Below are 15185 nucleotides of genomic sequence, written 5' to 3'. Positions count from 1 at the left end.
CACCACTGGGACACCATTGGAACACCAATGAAGCACCACTGGAACACCACTGGGGCACCACTGGAACACCACTGGAGCACCACTGGGGCACCACTGGGGCTCCACAAGAGCACCACTGGAGCACCACTGGGGCACCAGTGAGGCACCACTGAGGCACCACTGGAGCACCACTGGAGCACCACTGGAGAACCACTGGGACAGGTGTGCGTGGGGTCACGCACATCAACAAGTCCAGCTGTCGTTCATGTCAAGTAGTCAAACTGAAGCACCTTTAAGACTAAGGTTTCTCTTGCAGCTGTGCCTAATATCTTGGCAGGGTCGAGGTAGGCTGGATTATGGTGCGTTTGGCAGTTCTGTCATTGGTAATACATTGTAATTAGAGGTATAGTTCTTAGGTTATTTATACTTGTCTGCGTGTGTTCAACATCACCTCCAACGATACCCTCCAAACACACACCGAAACTACGACGTTGGTACAACGTTCGAACAAGTTTTAACACCACCTAACCAGTTATAACAACCAATATATCAAGTTGCAACAACGTTCCAATACGTCATAAACACGTTAAGCCAAGATGTAACAACTTTATTACAAGTTGTAACAAGCGGAAAATAGAGACAGTTTCGGTTTGTGTTTCCAGGGTATCTTTTTCAATGTTTCTTAGACACTTATAATTCTACTCTCTCGATTATGTTATCATGTTTGTATTTACAATTGCTCATTGAGTTCCTTCAACCATTTCCTAATCTAACCCATTCGATTTAGGTATTGATGTCGCGTTATTTTGGACGCTATAGTGTCTTCTATGTCTCCTTTTTTTAGAAATTTTAGTTCTGGTACAGTCGAGGAAAAGTATTCGTTAAACACCCCGTTTCTTGGAACGTGCAAAATGGCAGCGTCGCTTTTGTTGTTGTGGTATTGAGTTAGATTATGAATGAATAGGCGCTTTGTAACGACGTGTCTCATTGGTCAAAACACTCCACACCACTTTATACAAATCACACTGATATCAAAAGGAAAAAATAGTGTAGAACTGTGAATACAAATTAATGTATGTAGATTAGTGATAATAGAAGATGGCTCTACTTTTGTGCTACAGGACGATCCCTTCATTGTTCTCACACCTCAGGTACCATCAACACACACACGTAATTAAGTCTTAATGGTATTAAGACTTAATTACATCCCAATGTGCAGTGCGTAATAGTATGTATATTACGAGAGAGAGAGAGAGAGAGAGAGAGAGAGAGAGAGAGAGAGAGAGAGAGAGAGAGAGAGACCTATCCGGTGTGGCAGGTCTGGAGGGCGTTGACTTGGGTCTGTTTCTCTAAGAGACCATTGGTGGGATTCTCCCGTCATTGTGTAGATAATCTGATCTTATTTATCGCATTCCCATCTTCTTGACCAACCTTTTTTTTTGGGTGGGGAGGTGTGTGGGGGGAATGGTTTAAGTATAGTTCGGTCTTACGCAGACTCTGAGACTAGCTGGCTTATTCGGCGATATTGTTACATTGGAACTCGATCCGCCTATCATTTTTCACTCAGTTTCCAGTCACTGGTGAGTGCACTGGGGCGAACAGTGAAGGAGCGGTGCCAAATTGTTCCACTCTGCCTAGCTGGGCTTGAAGTGGAACGACTGGGCACTATGACTCCACTGTTTGCTCCAGTTCTTGGAGACGGCATCCAGCGTCCACTTCTTTGTCCTCACCTCAAGTTTTTGTCCTTAGGCATTGTGCATGCTTGGGCGTGTCTTTGTTTGGGCGTGTCCGTACTTTCTGGTGTGTGTACTCACCTAGTTGAGCTCTCAAGGTCGATTATCTGCTCTTAAGGACCCGCCTTCTAACTATCATTAATTCAATGCCGTGACTCTTTTTCGCTCATTTTCTTCTTTTCATTTTGATATTTAAACTTGTGTATCGAATTGGGTTCGACAACTTGTTCGTCTATGGTCCGCTCAACTTGTTTACGACTCTGAGACTGAAAAGTACTTTCTGACGTCCCTGTGACTCACCGGTATTTTCATTTGCCAATTGTGCCCTCTCATTCTGCTGTTCCTTAATTTGAACATTGCTTCTATATCTACTTTGTCAATCTGTGTGCGTGAGCGTGTCATTGAGTGTGCGTGCGCGTGTCATTGAGTGTGCGTGTTGAGTGCGAATCTGTGTATGTGCTGTGTGCGTGCTTTGGCGGGAAATCAGTGAACTTGAACATCCTCTAATTACGCCTAAGTTTACTCTCCCTGCAGGTACACCCGACGGGTTGTGAGTTTACATTAGGAGGCCACGCCATGGGTATACAATAGGAGAGTGTGTGCCAAACAGGCTCCGTTGGTATTTACTGTCTGTCACCTTGACACGACTCTCTCTGAATATAAACAGTTCTTGCCCCTGCTGTTGTCTTCCAAAAAGCTGGTTAGCGAAGTGGCATTTCCGAATATGCCGCAGAGAGCCGTGATGCAAGGTCTTTTGCAACATTGCCCGCTCGGGTTTTTAAAGAGTTTTTTTGGGGGAGGGATGAGCAGCGGCCTTAACGGTAGCAGATGTTTATTGTAGTGCTGGGGGTACGTCCCATGGTAGCAGGTGTTTACGTCCCATGATAGCAGCTGTTTACTGTGTTGGGTACGGTAGCTTCTAGCCATAGTCTAGTGCATCTGGAAGAGCTCTCAGGTGTTTGACTTTGCCTCCCTTGACTCTTGCAATGTATAATTAAACTTTCCTTAATATAACTTTGCTTGATACTATTTTTGTATGTTCTCGGCAGTTTGATAAAAATAGTTCTTAAAATGTTCCGTTTTTTATTGGCATCTATATTCTCATTTTTATTGGCATCTATATTCTCATTTTTTATTGGCATCTATGTTCCTATTTTTTATTGGCATCTATTTTCCCATTTTTTATTGGCATCTATGTTCTCATTTTTTATTGGCATCTATATTCCCATTTTTTATAAGGCCTTTACTATCATGTTCATCCCCAGAGAGCAGACCATTGGTGTCTGAGCCTGTGCTTCAGGCTCTGTTTTGATCACAGACAGTGTTACAAAATGCTGAAACCCTGAGATTGTTTTCTCTGGCGTAATTGCCTAACCTGCTTGGGTCCTGCTCACTTGTACACCATAGTACAAGTGAGGTGTACACCACAGACTAGGACCACTTGTACACCATAGTACAAGTGAGGTGTACACCACAGACTAGGACCACTTGTACACCATAGTACAAGTGAGGTGTACACCACAGACTAGGACCACTTGTACACCATAGTACAAGTGAGGTGTACACCACAGACTAGGACCACTTGTACACCATAGTACAAGTGAGGTGTACACCACAGACTAGGACCACTTGTACACCATAGTACAAGTGAGGTGTACACCACAGACTAGGACCACTTGTACACCTCCCCCTTGCCTGTCTCCATGTTATAAGTGTCGCATTTATATTTTCATGTTTTATTTGTCCAGTTTGTTCAGCTAAAATATATGTCTGTTACAATGGAAACTGATATCAAGTCTAAATGATCAATATATTTCTTCCCGGATATGCTTCCATGTTATTCTTTTGGTAATTCAACTGAATAAAAGAATGTTTCTGATTTGATTCCCTGTTTGACTCAATGTTTTGAATTTTCTTTTTACAAATATTGTTATTCTTGTCCTGTTCTAATGTGTTGGACAGTGTGAACATTTGTATATACATTATTGTGTTTAATATACCAGTAGCGTCTTGTTAACATTCGTCCACGTTCCTGTGGTTACTGTAACACCTATTATGTCTCCGGATATAAATGGGGTTAAAACATTGATTTAATTTTTAGTAACAACTGCTGATTGTATAATATAATGTAAAGACATTGTTGTGTCGGTGCTTCTGCTCCTCAATGGCAGGGACGCGACGGTGTACGCGTGTAAGTTGTTGTTGAGTCAGCTACTGGGAGACCAAAAATTGCAAGTAGCACGGGCTATGGTGAGCCCGGGGTGGACTGACCTGGGACAGGGGCGGGGCTGTAACTGTACACGTGTGAGTGTTGTGGTCCCCGCCTGCCTGACGTTAATTGTTTTGAAGCTCACTAGCGTTTAAATCCTTATTGTTTCCGATATACATTAATTGGGTGGGGAGGGGGATTTTTTTTGTAATAATACATGAGGTACATCTGCATTTGTGCAGCTGCCCTAGACTATATCAAGTGGAGTACAGTGTGTCAAAAAAGCTAACTACGTGATGCTATAAAATCCCCATCACACAGGATGGTTAGTCATACAAAGGCATGTGATAGGCAGTCTGCACTGGCAGACTCCAGAAGCATTTTGAGGATATCATCAACACAAGATTGAATAAGGTAGCAGTGGTAATACAAGTCCCCATCCCGCAGGATGGTTAGTCATACAGGGCCATATGTTTAGTAGCCTGCACTGGCAAATTTTGGGTACACTGTGAGGATATCTTCAAGAATACGAGAATGAATAAAGTAATTGCAAAGCTCCAGGTAGCGGTCGTGTATCTGTTCCCTCCCCCTTTCTTTACTGCTTCCTCTCTCTCAGTCACCTCCATCTCTCTCATCTTTCTTTCTCTATTCTCCTATCTTTTCCTCTCCCCATCTCCTCTCTTCAACCTTCTCCCACAAGTTACCTCCTCTCACTCCTCTCCCCCTATCCCACATTTTTCCTTTTCTCACCCAACATCGTCATCTCTTCTCCCCCCTTTTACCTCTCCCCTCCCCCTCTCCATCTGTCTCCCCACCTCTCTTTTCCTTTCTTTAAACCTCCCTCCTTCTTACCCCCCCCCATCTCCTTCTCCTTCCTTTTCTCTCCCTATCTTCCTGTCTCAGAAATGTAAACAGTGAATTACCGTAAACACTGAATCAATGGACTACCTTCCACCGATTACGTATAGGCCCCGATCCCCTCTTAATATACCCCTCCTTCCCCCTATCGGTACTATAGATATAGTACCTATAGGTACTATAGAGTACCTATAGCAGCTATGTGGTCGAGAGTCCAGATACGTGGGGATGGAAGCCTCGTAAGCCACTTTTAGTATTTGTTACTAGAGTCCGAGGAACAAATTATAAATAATAATCAAATCTAACTATTACAAGGACTAGTCAAGCAGCAGTGTGTACTATGTTAGGCCTCAGATAGCCTAGGATGATTAGGTTGGGGTTTAATTAACGTAGATATAAACACTTTTCCGGTTTGTCCAAATCCAGTAATATAATTGTGTACTTCATGGTGGTCCATCACAACCTGGTGGTCCATCCCCTTCTACAACCACTCGTTCACCGCCCTCCTACAACCAACCTCAACAACAACAACAACAACCACCATCCCTTCACCACAAACATCTCCCAGTGTACGAACCAGTCACAGTGTTACCGGCATAAGTGGGACAACAAATGCCGTAGTTAAAATACCACAATAAATTATAGGCGTGTCTGAACGAAAGAAAATACGACTATAACATATTCAGTTTTTGTAACTAAGTCAATCGGTGGCCCGTGTACCGGATAAAAAAAAATATGTAACCGGTTTGGAACCTGGAAAGTGTGTGTGTGTGTTGTATCCTGGTGGATAGATAGCTAGCACACTCGCTCGCTGATGTGAAGTTAGCACAACACTGGAATGCATTTATGTATGCAAGAAAACGAATAATTTCACGGTCTCTATCCCTGTGAAATCCTCTTTATCTATCCTGGAGCTTCCTTACGTTCTAGCATCGAAGATTACCGGGATTGAATTGGATTCCCTATTTCTGCAATTTTTGGTTCACGTATTTTGTTTTGTTTTTGAATTTGTAGAAGAAGATGTTGTTGGTAGAAGACGAGCAGCCAGCAGACTGACATCCAGGTTCCAGTGTCCTCTGGACTCGCAGGGGTGACGGAGGGAGGGAAATATTGTCCAGATAGAAGGAAATCTCTCATTTTGTCCTGGACATCAGAGCTCTCCTGGGATCATGAGCACAAGCTAACCTAGAGTGAGGAGGGGGACATAGCAGTTTTTAAGAAGTATGCGTTCTAATAAATTAATTAGCTACTATTATTATAATAAATGCAGCTGTCTTCTTTTATGATAAAAAAGCTTGATTCGATGATTCAGTCAGTGCTGCTCTAAGAAAAGCGTTTATCATATGATTAGATCACTGTTGAGTAACCAGGAGAGTGGGCAAGGAGTCTGCTGTATATGTATAATGTTAAACTGGAGTAGGACTTTCACTATCGTAGCAGCAGGCGGGAAGTGTCAAGTGTGGTTTCGTAAAGATCACAGCCCCCGCGGAGGGCGGCACACACACACTACGCCTTCACCAGGTTAGCCAGGGAGGGGAGACAGCTTCACTCGCGAGGCCACAAGTCGACCCTCAACCTGTCCTCTTATAAAGAACGTCAATTTTCGCACGTATGCGTTACCTAACACCACAAATTATCGTACTAGAAAAAAATAAGCGGTTAGCGCAAGCGACGTACTGTCCCGTTTTCTGTTTTTGGTCATCTAGTACTTTAGGAGAGACTGCTTTAAATTGACCGTTTTCTTGACGTTACGAAACTTTAGGACAGGTTGGGAGGACGGGCTCTGACGACCGACCCCTCAGAGGGTCAACAGCGATGCTGACGTGGCTTTTATCCCACACGTTACACAACCACTGTAGCCCATTAACATGCGTAGTAAAAACCAGCAGTTACGATTAATTAAGAGCAGGTTGTGAGGTCATAGTATTCTATGACCTTCTATGCTTCTGACAAAAGTAAATTCGGGTCAAATATGAGGCTCAGAGACCCTTACCATGGTAACTGGTTTACCACATATACGAAAACATTGCAACAACATAATGCCTTAATTTGTAGAAATATATTGATATATTTTGTAGAAATATATCAATATATTTGTAGATATATATCAATATATTTGTAGAAATATATTGATATATAGGTTTTAAGGGCAGTATAATCTAATTAGATTACAGTACTGTAGTTAATGTTACAACTTCTGAAACATGCTACAGGTGTTTAAAGGCCTCTTAAGCATAAAACGGGTGTTTAATGGCCTCTTTAGTATAAAACATATATTTAGCGGACTCTCATGTATAAACCAGGTGTTTAATTACCACTCAAGTATAAAACAGGTGTTTAATTACCACTCAAGTATAAAACAGGTGTTTAATTGCCACTCAAGTATAAAACAGGTGTTTAATTGCCACTCAAGTATAAAACAGGTGTTTAAATGCCACTCAAGTATAAAACAGGTGTTGAATTGCCACTCAAGTATAAAACAGGTGTTGAATTACCACTCAAGTATAAAACAGGTGTTTAATTGCCACTCAAGTATAAAACAGGTGTTTAATTACCACTCAAGAATAAAACAGGTGTTTAATTGTCACTCAAGTATAAAACAGGTGTTTAATAACCTTACTAGTATAAAACAGGTGTTTAACAGCCCTCAGATAAATCAAATGAATGTATTTTAAATAAATACCAAAAAACGTAAATTAAACAGGTGTTTACAGGCCTCACAAGTACGAAACATGTGTTTAATGGCGTTACAGGTATTAAACAGCTGTTTAATGGCCATACAGGTATAAAAAAGGTGTTTATCTGTGAAGATCACAGCATTAACAGTAAGAGTTAACAGGAGAAACAGTAAGAGTTAACAGGAGAAACAGTAAGAGTTAACAGGAGAAACAGTAAGAGTTAACAGGAGAAACAGTAAGAGTTAACAGGAGAAACAGTAAGAGTTAACAGGAGAAACAGTAAGAGTTAACAGTAGCAACAGTAAGAGTACCTGGAACAACAGTAACAGTACCTGGAGCAACAGTAAGAGTACCAGCAGCAACAGTAAGAGTACCAGGAGCAACAGTAAAAATAACAGAAGCCACAGTACACAGTAAGAGTTCCAGGAGCAACAGGAAAAGTAACAGAAACCACAGTACACAGTAAGAGTTCCAGGAGCAACAGGAAAAGTAACAGGAACAACAGGAAAAGTAACGGGAACAACAGGAAAAGTAACAGGAGCCGGAGTAAGGGGTAAGAAAGATGTCAGAAGAGAAACAGGAACAGGTGCTGAGTGAGGAATGACCAGCTGCTCCTCTCACCCGCGTGATCCTGTTCACCTCAGACCCCACCCCCACCCCACCACCCCAGCTGAGGTGCTGACCCCCCCATACACACCCCACCCCCCACACCCCACCCCCACACACCTCTGACATAACAGTTACACGACTACCACACACACCCCCTGTTCCATCCCCCCACAAACACTACCATTCTACAACCACAACCACACTCTACCACAACCAGACCCCACCAATGCTCCCACCACCATTCTCCTACCACCACCACTACCACCGCTATGTTGTGGTGACGGCACCACGCCCATGTAAGCCAACAGGTGACCTTCTCTCCTGGTGACGGGCTGATGGGGACGCCCTTTTGACCAAGAGAGAGAAGGGACTGGTGAGTCTTCCAGGGCGAAGCACCGGAGTCTTCCATGGCGAAGCACCGGAGTCTTCCAGGACGAAGCACCGGAGTCTTCCAGGGCGAAGCCCCTGAGTCTTCCAGGGCGAAGCCCCTGAGTCTTCCAGGGCGAAGCCCCTGAGTCTTCCAGGGCGAAGCCCCTGAGTCTTCCAGGGCGAAGCACCTGAGTCTTCCAGGGCGAAGCACCGGAGTCTTCCAGGGCGAAGCACCGGAGTCTTCCAGGGCGAAGCACCGGAGTCTTCCAGGGCGAAGCCCCTGAGTCTTCCAGGGCGAAGCCCCTGAGTCTTCCACGGCGGTCCCTGAGTCTTCCAGGGCGAAGCCCCCGAGTCTTCCAGGGGAAGCACCCGTAAGAAACCCAACACTAGGGTAGTGAATGCACATAATTGGCGAATATTCCAACGGCCCGCGACCCATTAGGCTCCATTGAATGTTGATTCAATATAGTATGCAAGGTTCTAGGTCCCTAACAGGCAGAATGATTTTCGTTATTTTCAAATTTTTCCAGATTGGTTCTTTTCTAACGATAATAATCTATTTTTATTACTGACTTAGTTATGTTAGGCTAGGATACGTTTGAATAGGTTAGGTTAGGACAGGTTAGGCTTGTGTGCGTATGTTAGAGAGAAATATATGTAGTAGACATCATACAGGACAAATAGATTGGCTAGAAAGGCCCTTGGCTATTTGCCAAGAGCAAATAGTTCAATTCTGTAGTCACAAATAGTAAATACAGACATCACAGAGTGCATTCATTTATGCATGAATGAATGAGTCTTTGTTCATTGTTCACTGGCCAACCACTGGGTGAACATTGTTAACTTTCAACTAATTTCCATTCTTAAGTCATATATCCTGTTGCTTATATCACCGTCTGGCTTTATTTAATTCCTCTTTATATTGTATTTAATGTATTAGTGCAAATAAAAACATTTCCTAAGAGTGGTTGGTGTGGTGAAGGTATATGAACGACCTACAACGCATGCGCAGCGGGCACCGATCCTGTGCCAGGTAAGTCCACTACGGGCTCGCCATAGCCCGGGCTACTTGCCCCGCTCCTGTGCCAGGTAAGTCCACTACGGGCTCACCATAGCCCGGGCTACTTGCACCGATCCTGTGCCAGGTAAGTCCACTACGGGCTCGCCATAGCCCGGGCTACTTGCACCGATCCTGTGCCAGGTAAGTCCACTACGGGCTCGCCATAGCCCGGGCTACTTGCACCGATCCTGTGCCAGGTAAGTCCACTACGGGCTCGCCATAGCCCGGGCTACTTGCACCGATCCTGTGCCAGGTAAGTCCACTACGGGCTCGCCATAGCCCGGGCTACTTGCCCCGCTCCTGTGCCAGGTAAGTCCACTACGGGCTCGCCATAGCCCGGGCTACTTGCCCCGCTCCTGTGCCAGGTAAGTCCACTACGGGCTCGCCATAGCCCGGGCTACTTGCCCCGCTCCTGTGCCAGGTAAGTCCACTACGGGCTCGCCATAGCCCGTGCTACTTGCCCCGCTCCTGTGCCAGGTAAGTCCACTACGGGCTCGCCATAGCCCGTGCTACTTGCAGCTCTGTGTTCCGAGTAGCTGAATCTAAAACAACAGCATGCGCAGGTTAGAGAATATTAACGACCTACTACGCATACGCAGGTTATAGCATATGAACAACCTACGCATGCCCAGGATAGTCTATATGAACGACGCAATGCGCAGGTCAGGGTATATGAACGGCCTACCACGCATGTGCAGATTAGGGTATGTAATTACTTAAGTGTAGTTACAGGATGAGAGCGACGCTCGTGGTGTCCCGTCTTCCCAGTACTCTTTGTCATATAACGCTTTCAAACTACTGACGGTTTGGGCCTCCACCACCTTCTCACTTAACTTGTTCCAACCGTCTACCACTCTGTTTGCAAAAGTGAACTTTATAATATTTTTTTTTTGTGGTGGGGAGGCAGCTTTGTTTCCGTAGCTTAAATCTATGGCCTCTTGTTTTTCAAGTTCCAGGTTTCAAAAATGTTTCTTTATCAATTTTGTCGGTTCGCGTTGCTATTTTATACATGGTGATCATATCACCTCTTTTTCTTTGAGCTTTGACATATTTAACACCTCTAGCCTTTCCTAGTAGTTCTTGTCTGTCAGTTCCGGAAGCCATTTTGTTGCATATCTTGTATTTGCGTCTTTTCATTGGCCTGAGAGAGGCCTTTGATACTGTAAATCATAACTACCTATTACTTAAACTTCACCACTATGGTATCCAAGGCCTTGCTCTGAACTATATTCGTTCCTATCTCAGTGACAGACATCAATATGTAGTCATCAATAACATAACCTCTCCCACTCTACCATTAACCGTAGGAGTGCCACAGGGCAGCATCCTAGGACCTTTCCTATTTCTTATATACATCAATGATTTGTCAAATGTTTTTAACATTCATAATTTCATTTTAACGTTTAGGAGTGCCACAGGGCAGCACCCTAGGACCTCTCCTATTTCTTATATACATCAATGATTTGCCAAATGTTTCTAACATTCTTAAACCTATACTATTTGCTGGCGATACTGCCTTCACCTATTCTGACCCCCCAACCCCCACACACTAAATAATATTGTCAATAATGAAATTAAAAAAAGTCCACTCATGGATGTCAACCAACTCACACTAAAACATCAAAAAGACTTACTACATTTTATTTGGCAGTAAATCATCAAATCAACTTCAGATAGACAATGTTAACATTAGCAATAAAAATGAGGGAAAGTTCCTTGGCCTAAACATCTAGCTTCATGCAGGTCGGCGTTCAATCCCCGACCATCCAGGTGGTTGGGCGGCGTTCCTTCCCCCCGTCCCATCCCAAATCCTTTTCCTGATCCCTTCCCAGTGCTATATAGTCATAATGGCTTGGCGCTTCTCCTGATAATTCCTTCCTTTGGCCTAATCATAGACAAGAGACAACTTCAGTACCCACGCACAACACATAACCAAAAAAGTCTCAAAAACAGTTGGTATACTTTCTAAAATCAGATATTATGTACCCCACTCTGCTCTCCTCTCGTCATAATACGCCCTAATAAATCCCTATCTTACATAGGGTATCTGTGCATGGGGGTTCAACCACCGTAAATAACCTCAAGCCCCATCATCACTTAGCAAAAATCTGCTATCAGAACTATAACAAACGCTGTCTTCAGACAACACTCAGCCCTTCTGTTCAAGTCCCTTGACATGCTAAACATACACTCACTCCGCACATTCTCATGTGTTATTTCCATATACAAAACCTTGTTCCTAAAGGACAATCTTGATGTGAAACGTTTCCTTGGTAGGTGTAATAGAAACTATTCTACAGTCAAATTAATTCTGTGCAAACACTACATGCAAATAAAGGGACCCAGTCTTTGAAACTCACTCCCTGGCGAATTAAAAAAATTGTCCAACCTATGCCCTATTCAAAAGTAAAACCAAAAAGTGGCTAATTTCATCCTCATAGTTTCCTACCTTGTGCTTGAGACTCACACTGTACATTGTACTACCCACTTCCCCAATATTAGTACTTAAGATACATATCTTTACCAGTGTAATCACCTCTGTCAATTTATATTGCAGTTATCTGTTGATATAAAACCCTGCTACAATGTACCTTTACATCTTACCTCATATTTTAGATTAAGGACCTGACTGAAACGCTGTTCGTGTTAGTGGCTTTGCAAAAATGAACAAATACCTATCTTATGTAATCTGAACAACCCATTGTACCTTGTGAATAAGTTATTATTATTATTTTCCACTTTATGTATGTGTTTCTTGAGATATGGGCACCATACAACCGCTGGATAGTCCAGCTTTGGTCTCACAAAGGTCGTGAACAGTTTTTTTAATATTTCACCCTCCATGTATTAAAACGCAATTCTTAATAATAATAATAATTCCATAGTAATAATTCATTGTGTCGGGGACAGGCAGCCAGGGTGTGTTTATACACATTAGGCTTATATTTGGCTTCCCTGGGACCCCAGACGAGGCGTCTGACGTAGCAACAATCCGCCGGACCGTTGAAAACGAATGTCTGCCGGCAGTATCAAGACCCAAAGGGTCAAATCGCGTCACATGTTCCGACGACCCCCAAATGGAGCAGGTGTCCAGACGTCGCTCGTCGTCAAGGCTGAACCAGGTGTCCAGACGTCGCTCGTCGTCAAGGCTGAACCAGGTGTCCAGACGTCGCTCGTCGACAAGGTTGAACCGGGAGTCCAGACGTCTGCTGGTCGTCAAGGTTGAACCAGGAGTCCAGACGTCGCTCGTCGACAAGGTTGAACCGGGAGTCCAGACGTCTGCTGGTCGACAAGGTTGAACTAGGAGTCCAGACGTCGCTCGTCGTCAAGGTTGAACCAGGAGTCCAGACGTCTGCTTGTCGTCAAGGCTGAACCAGGAGTCCAGACGTCTGCTCGTCGTCAAGGTTGAACCAGGAGTCCAGACGTCGCTCGTCGTCAAGGCTGAACCAGGAGTCCAGATGTCTGCTCGTCGACAAGATTGAACCAGGAGTCCAGATGTCTGCTCGTCGACAAGGTTGAACCAGGAGTCCAGATGTCGCCCGTCGACAAGGTTGAACCGGGAGTCCAGACGTCTGCTGGTCGTCAAGGTTGAACCAGGAGTCCTAGACGTATCTACATGTATTTTTTCTTACCCGCCGAAGCTCGTCATATTGCATGTATACGGAGTCAGAGGAAACGCGCCGCGCGCAAAGCTAGAGCAGCCACCGCCGTATCCCCCTACCCACATATGTCCCGTGTGTGGGCGAGCCTTCCGGAGCCAGATTGGTCTCATCCTCCATCATCTGACACACCGCCGCCGACCTTCGAGCTGATGTAATGAAGTCACGGTCATCTTCGACTCCGAAGGACGAACATTATCATATACTGAGTCAGAAACATTATTTACAAGTCACCATGCGTCACTCCTTGAGGGCAATGCGAACGAATTTAAGAATTTAGATATAACGTTTATCATAAATACTCAAGAAATGTTGCAAATATTTACTTCAAAGATATTTTTACCTGAAATATTTGTCGATTATCTAAAGTACGGTAACCGTAGGTAGAAAATACACGGGATTATAACCTTAGCACCACCGCTCTCTGCATGTGTGTGTGTACTCACCTAGTTGTGTTTGCAGGGGTTGAGCTCTGGCTCTTTGGTCCCACCTCTCAACCGTCAATCAACAGGTGTACAGATTCCTGAGCCTATTGGGCTCTATCATATCTACACTTGAAGCTGTGTATGGAGTCAGCCTCCACCACATCACTTCCTAATGCATTCCATTTGTCAACCACTCTGACACTAAAAAAGTTCTTTCTAATATCTCTGTGGCTCATTTGGGCACTCAGTTTCCACCTGTGTCCCCTTGTGCGTGTGCCCCTTGTGTTAAATAGCCTGTCTTTATCTACCCTACCTGTGTGGGGTTTATGGTAGGTAAATAAAAATTATATGTAACTTACTACATATGTAAATTGCTTAGCTTAAAGATGATTGGCGTGCAGTACCATGATTAGCTTAAAGATGATTGGCGTCCAGTACCTGAATTCATTATCTTCTGCCACTCACAGAGGTGGTTACAGGGTCATAACAAACGAATTATGCTAACTAAAACTCTCACTCGTTATGTTACGCTATCTTGGGGTCACGGTGATGTTAGTTACCAAATTCTCACGTTAACGGTGAGGTTAACGTTAACCAAATTCTGTAACTATGTCATCAACGCTGTTACTTGCTTTGCTAAACGAATTCAGGAACATAATGGGTTTAGTTCCCGAGCCCATTATGTGTGTCTGCAACCTGCCTCACTAGTACATAAGGAAGTGCTGTATGACAAATGAACTGAACTAGAACCAAATGTTTCGATTGTTGCATTAATAATGCTTATATCAATGTACAATTAAAATGCATATTGTTGCCAAATGGGTCTCCTCGTGCAGTTAACAAATTATATATATATATATATATATATATATATATATATATATATATATATATATATATATATATATATATATATATATATATATATATTATAATAATAATAATAATAATAATAATAACGTGACAAATAAGGAAGCCTTCCTTTGCTTTCCATATTTTCTGTGCTTGTAAATGCAGCTTGAAAGAAAACGTTGGAAGGGCAGCTATGTCCAAATTAACTCTTTTGCATTTGATATTATATAATAATAATAATCTTTATTTAATCAAAAGTACATACACACATACACATGATAAAAGATTCCATTCTTCTGAATCCATTGAAGATTCCATTCTTCTAAATCCATAAGGAATTCCATCGTATGAATCATGAGCAGGGCAGGTTTCTGTACCGAAATCCACTACTATTACTACTACATAGAGCGTCTCCGACGTAAACCCATAATTCGGGCATATTCCCGGCGGGACACAGATGGATGGGCGCGTTTCCTATCACCTGGTGCCTCTGTCCACCTAGCAGTAATGAGGTGCCCAGAAGTTAATCAGCTTGTTGTCGGGTTGCATTCTAAAGGATCAGTAATTCGATCTTGGGGGAAGGGACCTCTGTATTTTTATTTATTACTTATTTATTTATATACAAGAAGGTACATTGGGTTTATGAGAGTACATAGCATTGATGTTTATACATTCTTGTAAATAAGCGTGACATGTACTGTATGTATAAACTGGCTGCCTGTCCCTCGGTTTCAATGAATTATAATTATTGTAA

Source organism: Procambarus clarkii, chromosome 53, assembly GCF_040958095.1.
Source record: "Procambarus clarkii isolate CNS0578487 chromosome 53, FALCON_Pclarkii_2.0, whole genome shotgun sequence".
Lineage (NCBI taxonomy): Eukaryota > Metazoa > Arthropoda > Malacostraca > Decapoda > Cambaridae > Procambarus > Procambarus clarkii.
Note: the sequence above shows the minus strand (reverse complement) of the source record.